Below are 8,596 nucleotides of genomic sequence, written 5' to 3' on the forward strand. Positions count from 1 at the left end.
AGCAATAAGATGACATGATCAATATGCTACGTTCATAGTTTGGGTCTTGTTCGTCACATGATTCTCCTAATGATGTGATCCCGTTATCAAGTGACAACACTTGTCTATGGTTAGGAAACCTTGACCATCTTTGATCAATGAGCTAGTCAACTAGAGGCTTACTAGGGACATTGTTTTGTCTATGTATCCACACATGTATTTCTGTTTCCAATCAATACAATTATAGCATGGATAATAAACGATTATCACGAACGAAGAAATATAATAATAACTAATTTATTATTGCCTCTAGGGCATATTTCCAACACATATATCGAAGGAAACATGATTCTAAGCATCAAGGTCACGATCATCTTGCCTGTGATGTCTTCAGCTTGGAACTGCTCTTGTTCGTCCTGCACGTACTCTCCCGAATCCACGTACTCGCTCTCCGATCCCGGTGCTACCCAAGATAAAAATAACAGCCAATGAACACCAACACAACATGATGCAAGAAGCACATGATGCATGAGAAGAGAATGAAGCATGCATCTCTATTCTAGTCACTTGCATATGCATGAGAAGAGAAGATAAACTTCTGGACAGAACTTCACACTAAGCTATATTGACATGCATGAAGATGGAATGAATATGTGCATCACAAGAAAATGATGAAAAATCATATAAAGAACGTTGAGAACGGAGCTACGGATCAACCGGAAACTACGAAACAAGATATGGAGTCCTACGGATCAATTCCACCACAAGCACACTCCAATGGCACACTTCTGGTATTCCCAGGTTGCCACATGATCAAACAAACAAATATAGGTGGGGTGGTGCAAAGAAACTCACCACACCACTAACAATACTAACACAAGCTTCAAAACAACTAAAACATGCAATTTGTCCTAAACAGCATCATAGCAGTTTATGGGCAACATGCAAAGTACCTACAACCGCCCAAATGTGCCAAACAGGATATGTGGCAAAAGCTATTCAAAATCTCTACAAGCCTGAGCAAGAATATAATACAAAGGATTCACACACAGGAAGATCTACATGTGCTAACTTGGACAAGAATAACAGATTTCAGGGACTTAGTGAAAATCTCAGATTTTCACTAGCTGCTTATGCTCTGAAGCATTTTGACAGCCTCCAAAATAATATCTACAGGAAGTGAAAGTGAATGAAATTTAACAGAGAGCTAGACAAACCCAAAAGCTCCAACTCTCTAGTTGATTTCAAGAGCTGATTCCCAACACATGAGCTTTTGCAACCACAACAACAAGGGAAGAAAATAACAACAGTTTCTCAGACTTGGTGAAAATCACAGATTTTCACCAAGCTGACAATTTCAGCCACATGTCAACTTTGACAAGGCACAACTTGCACATACAAACTCCTAAGCATAAAACAAAACTACCATGCTGTAGAGGGGTTCACCCACTATTGCCACATCAAGGATTCATCCTCATAGGCCCATCACACCACATGGCACCAATCTCTAAACATAGCATCAAGACCCCAAAGTACCCCAAAGTGAAATCTGATTCCACCAATGGATTCCTGGGAAGATTCTACCCCAAAAACATATAAATAATACCTAGGTACTTGCATACAACATGCATGCATAAAGTTGAAAGGAAAAACAACATAGAATCATATAGTCTCAAATAGTGCAATATCACATGTGGTACTCACTATTTCATCATCCTCACATGCACAAGCTCAGACCCACAACTCCAATGGTAACATGAGGGTTAGTTCTCATGTATGTGTGCCATAGCACATCACCACACACACTCACATACAACCATGCAAGCACACACTAGAACCTACACATGCTAGTTCTAATACACACACATGCTCACACTAAATCCCTACACACATACACATGCTTTCTCAAACATCTACAAACCTTCACACCTACAACTCCATTCTACTCACATGCACATGTATGTGTGGCACACACACACATACATACACACACACATGCACACACCACATGGATGCATGCACACACATACAACCTCAATTCTACCTCAACACATGGAACACTCACCTACACATGCACACTAACCAAAACAAGGAGAAAACCTACTGGTTGTGGCATTAGGGAAAGATATATTGCTGCCCAAGCAATGCTACATCAAACACTACTATAAAACAGCAAAGAAGAAATAAAAAAATAAAAAGGGGTGGCTTGGGGATCGAACCCAAGACCTGTTGTTCACAACACACACCTACAACCACTGCACTACCACCTCTGGGCTCGACAGAGAGGGGAAAGGAAACAGGGTGTGTTTCCCCTGTCGAGCTACTGTGCCACAAAACAAGAAAACAAAAGGGGCGTCACTGGGTTCGAACCCACGACCTACTGCTGCCCAAAACACCACCTACCACTCTGCTATATGATCTATTGTTACTACACAGGGGGAGGTAACTCTCTTAGGAATACCCCTGCTTCTCCTACCATGCTACAGCGACCGGAACAGGGGAGGGTCACCGCCGGCGCTACGCTACAAATTGATCTACGGCCTCTCGCGGGGAGGAAGAGGGACTCAAGGCGAATCCATTTCACCCCTAAACTCGACGAGAGACGCTCTGCAACTATGGCTCCACGAGCACGGCGGCGCCAACGACAGAGAGGAACTATGGCGCACAACTACGGCCCTATGCGGGATCTACTGACACGGGAACGGGAAGGAGACCGTCTGCTCACCCACTGGTCGAGGAGGATGATGACCCACAAGTATAGGGGATCTATCGTAGTCCTTTCGATAAGTAAGAGTGTCGAACCCAACGAGGAGCAGAAGGATCTGACAAGTGGTTTTCAGCAAGGTAATATCTGCAAGCACTGAAATTATCGGTAACAAGTAGTTGTGTGGTGAGATGATTCGTAGCGAGTAGCAAGTAACAACAGTAAGAACGGTTCATCAAAGTGGCCCAATCCCTTTTGTAGCAAGGGACAAGCTTGGACAAAGTATTATAGGAGGAATACACTCTCGAGGACACACGGGAATTTCTGTCATGCTAGTTTTCATCATGTTCATATGATTTGCGTTCGTTACATTGATAGTTTGATATGTGGGTGGACCGGCGCTTGGGTACTTCCCTTACTTGGACAAGCATCCCACTTATGATTAATCCCTCTCGCAAGCATCCGCAACTACGAAAGAAGAATTAAGACAAAGTCTAACCATAGCATTAAACTAGTGGATCCAAATTAGCCCCTTACGAAGCAACACATAAACTAGGGTTTAAGCTTCTGTCACTCTAGCAACCCATCATCTACTTACTACTTCCCAATGCCTTCCTCTAGGCCCAAATAATGGTGAAGTGTTATGTAGTCGACGTTCACATAACACCACTAGAGGAAAAACAACATACAACACATCAAAATATCAAACAAATACCAAATTCACATGACTACTTATAGCATGACTTATCCCATGTCCTCAGGAACAAAAGTAACTACTCACAAAGCATAATCATAATCATGACCAGAGAGGTAATGAGTAGCATCAAAGATCTGAACATAAACTCTTCCACCAAGTAATCCAAATAGCATCAACTACAAAGAGTAATTAACACTACTAGCAACCTTACAAGTACCAATCGGAGTCGCGAGACGGAGATTGGTTACAAGTGATGAACTAGGGTTTGGAGATGAGATGGTGCTGATGAAGATGTTGATGGTGATGAGTCCCCTCCGATGAGAGGAGTGTTGGTGATGACGATGACAACGATTTTCCCCTCAGGGAGGGAAGTTTCCCCTGTAGGACCGTCCTGCCGGAGCTCTAGATTGGTTCTACTCAAGTTCCGCCCCATGGCGGCGGCGAATCCTCTGAAAAGCCTCCTCCTGATTTTTTTCGGACGAAACCCTTCTTGTAGCAAAAGAGGGGGGCCAGTGGGCCAGCAGGGAGCCCACAAGACCCCTATGCGCGGCCAGGGGGGTTGGCCGCGCCTAGCAGGCTTGTGGCCACCTGCTGGCGCCCCTCTGACACTTCTTCGGCCCAGTATTTTTTATAAATGCCAAAAAAATCCACGTTGATTTTCACGGCTTTTGGAGTTGCGTAGAATAGGCATCTCAAACTTGCTCCCTTTTCAGGCCAGAATTCCAGTTGCCGGCATTCTCCCTCTTCATGTAAACCTTGCAAAATAAGAGAGAAAGGCATAAGTATTGTACCGTGAAGTGAAATAACAGCCCAAAAAACGATAAATAACAACATGAAAACATGATGCAAAATGGACGTATCAACTCCCCCAAGCTTAGACGTCGCTTGTCCTCTAGCGAAAGCCTAGCTCAATAAATATGTCCACAAGTTTAGGAGAGAGGTGTCGACAAAACAAGATACGAACATGCAAGCATCATGATCATGATCAGAACAACAATACCAACATATAACCTCTCATGCTAAAGTGACAATTCCTTCACAAAGTAAAGCATGGATCAAGAACCTTACCGAGAAGTAACAATCGATAGCCTTTAATCATTGAAGCAATTGCAATTTATCACAACATCAGAAAGTGTCAAATAAGAGCTTGTAAAGCAAATCCACATACTCAATCATCTTTTCGTTCTCTACAATTGCTACAACTCACGTGGTACTCATGAGATCAAATTTCAGTTGGACACAGAGAAAGATAGGGGCTTATAGTTTCGCCTCCCAACTGCTTACCTCAAGGGTAATGCCAACAAAATAATTCATGAATACTTACCTCCAAGTTTACATATGAATATAGATCTTTCCCTAGCATAAGACGTTAGCCAAGATAAAGGCGAAACAAGGAATTGGTGAAGATCACCATGACTCTTTCAAGGGCAAAAAGTAAAGGTACAAGATAGGCCCTTCGCAGAGGGAACCAAAGGTTGTCATGCGCTTTTTAGGTTTGGATGCGTGTCCTGTTAGTGCGGAGGAATGTCACTTTATATTGCCTCCTGTGATAAAGAACTTTATTATGCAGTCTGTCGCTTTTATGTCTTCCTCATCACAGGTTCGTACAAAGCTTATTTTCCACACACTAATAGATCATACATGTTTAGGGAGCATTTTTTATTGCTTGCACCGATGACAACTTACTTGAGGGATCTTATTCAATCCATAGGTAGGTATGGTGGACTCTCATGGCAAAACTGGGTTGAAGGTTTATGGATGCACAAGTAGTATCTCTACTTGGTGCGGGAGTTTGGCTAGTATGAGGTGGAAGCAATCGTCACATGCTAAGGGATCTCTAATCATATAATATTGTTTGGAACCAAGCAAACACACCATCCGATCTCGAGATAGATCAACTTTGTACTTTGTACTACTTCATCAATACAACAAGAGCATGAGATAGGATTTTACTTCCATCAAGAGGGACCGAACCTGAGTAAAACACCGTCTTCTTCATCCCTATTACCCTATAGTTCGAACCCCCTACTCTAGATCAATCGGTTGTGACACCGACATTGGTGCTTTCATTGAGAGATCCGCTGTGGGATCGCAAGAAGGATCGATGGCTCGCCTCATTATTAACAACGACATCTGCACTAGGGATGTTTTCGTCCCTGGGCAGATCTTCGCGTTCGGCAGCATGGTGCTGCATGCCGATCCGACCGGTCACCTAGACCGGGTCGGAAGCCTCTCTCTCCCCATCAAGAGACGAGGTTTGGGAACTTAGAGTTCGTCGCCGATCCTCGGAGAGACCTTATTCTGACATCATTTCTTAACTTCGATGCCTCGACATCACAGGAGGTGGATCTCGTCCTCGAGACAGCTCCTGACTTGGCTCCGGTTCGAAATCCCGAGCCGGACAGAGGGGGTGAATGCAACTCGGGCACAACTCCGAATATTCCAAAGACGGCGACACCTCTAGTTCATCCCATGGACTTTGGACATGCGGGCACCGTGAATGTTAGGGAATTGGACGAGCTGCTTGGCAAAATTCAGGCCATGGGAGTATCCCATGACCAACCGTTGATCTATGACTAGATCGAGATCATACTCGACAACACGGAAATCTATGTCCACCTATTACTCACCTGATCACCATTGTTGAGGAACGAGCGGAAGGTTCACCCTTCCGACCACCGGAACTCAGAACCATCCATGTCCTAGTATCCGGTAATCTGGACTCTCCAGGCCATCCGACAATCGAATTATGCCCCAAACTCAATTCACAACGCAAGGAGTCATGTCCAGTTGGCCATACAGGCTCTGAACTCGACGCTTCGAACTCCTCAACGGTATCAGATACAATTAGCAATACCAGAGGCAGGTGTTTTTTCGAAACACCGAATTGTTTCCCACCCACCTACCAATCTAGGAGTGATCTGAACATCTCAGAAAGGTCTAGCATACGAGACCTTCATTGTGTTCGACAGAACCTAGGGGAAACAGTCCAACACTTGTGGGCTAGATTCGTATTGACCATCAACCAGATACCTGACTGCAATGGCGAGGATATTATAAACATATTCCGGTATAACTGCCACGAGGGAGGAATCTTAAATGCCCTCGCCTATCGCCACATAGAGAGCCTTACCGAGCTTTCTGCATTGATACGTAAATACTATATGCCATGGAAAGCACCTGGCAGTCTCAACAACTGCAAGTGGAACCAATCCATACTAAGCAGCCGTGAGAAACTTGGAGGAAGCGCACACCCCAACAACGACTAATCGAGTATGGACCCTCGAAAAAAGAACAAACCCGTTGACAGATCCCAAACCGTACTTGACAAGCTACTCGACAACCCATGTCCCATACATTCCGCATTACCCAACACTGTTTCGACTCACATGCTTCGAGCATGCTGGGTCATCAGGCTGGTGGCTAAGAGCGGATAGGCTATCCTCAGGATGCAACCACCGCAAGGGCATTCATTGAAACTGCCCCACAACAGTGCCGACGTACTCACAATCCGCGAGACTTTCTACTCAAATAATCAAAGGAAAAGGGCTCTCCAATAAACCGACCATGTATTCATGGTGGCAGTGACAAATCCTTGGACAAACACGCTTACAACCTTTACGGAGTAAGACCATCCAGGAATATTTTTTAACCAAACACCCGCTGCATTAGTCCTTAATCCCATTATAGATGGTTTCAAACTATCCAAGGTGCCGATGGATAGCAGTAGTGGCTTAAACCTCATTTATGAGGATACCTTGGATAAAATGCAGTTCGATAGATCCCGCATCGAACGCAACATCACAACCTTCCGAGGAATTATCCCCGGAAGAGAAGCGTGATGCACATGCCGAGTCTCCCTCAATGTAGTATTCGACACCTACGAGAATCACAGGTCTGAAGAACTCACTTTCCATATCGTACCCTTCAGAAGCGGCTATCACGCTGTTCTGGAACGAGAGGCCTTCACCAGATTCCAGGCCATACCACATTATGGGTACATGAAACTCAAAATGCCCGGACCTAACGATGTCATTACCCTCATAAGCAACCCAGATAGGGCTCCGCGAGCTGAGAATAAAATCGTAGTGCTCGCCCTCGAGGCACTTTCGGAGGCCCTTGCGGCTGAAGAATCACCGAACTAAGATCGATGGTCGACAAGCATGATGTAACTCTTAGCAAGAGTCCCAAGTCCACATCCTTCAAGCCCGCCAACGAAATAGTCAAATTCCAAGTGCACCTGGCGGACCCCGCTAAAACAGCATCCATCGGAGCACAACTCGTCCATGCGGTCGATGAAGCATTGCGCACATTCTTATGAGAAAACCGAGATATATTTGCATGGCACCCTTCAAACATGCCAGGAATCCCATGAAGACTAGCCGAGCATAACTTGAACATAATTGATGGCTTCAATCCCGTCAAATAGATGTTATGTCGCTTCTCCAAACCCAAGCATCAAGCCATGGGCACCGAACGAGCAAAATTTCCCGAAGCAAGATTCATTCGAGATATCAAACACCCCGAGTGGCTGGCAAATCTGGTCATGGTCCAAAAAAAGGACAAATCCTGGCGATTATGCATCAATTTCAAAGACCTCAACAAAGCGTGCCCTAAGGATCCATTCCCTTTATCTTGCATAGACCAAATCATTTATGCCATTGCGGGACACGACTCACTATGTTTCCTTGATGCTTACTTCGGATACCATCGAATAAAGATGAAGGAATCCGACAATGCCGCAACTGCTTTCATCACTCCCTACGCGCCATTCTGCTTCAACACAAGGCCCTTTGGATTAAAGAACGGAGGCGCCACATATCAAGGCATGATTCAAACATGCCTAGAAAAACAAATCGCTAAGACAGTCAAGGCATACATGGATGATGTGGTCATCATGACCAAACACGTCACTAAGCTGGTGGACGACCTTTGACAAACCTTCGACAATCTTTGGAAATATGACATGCGACTCAATCCAGAGAAATGTGTCTTCGGTGTCCCTACACGTAAAGTGCTCTGTTTCATCGTCACCCATAGGGGAATAGAGGACGACCTGAAAATATCTGAGCTCTATCCGAGCTGGCGATCCCGACGGATTTGAAACATGTATAAAAACTGACGGGCTGTGTGGCGCATGTAAGCCGTTTCATTTCTTGCCTCAGCAAAAAGGCACTATCGCTCTATCGAGTGCTCAAGCGAGTTAAAAACTTTGA

Source organism: Hordeum vulgare, chromosome 5H, assembly GCF_904849725.1.
Source record: "Hordeum vulgare subsp. vulgare chromosome 5H, MorexV3_pseudomolecules_assembly, whole genome shotgun sequence".
NCBI lineage: Eukaryota > Viridiplantae > Streptophyta > Magnoliopsida > Poales > Poaceae > Hordeum > Hordeum vulgare.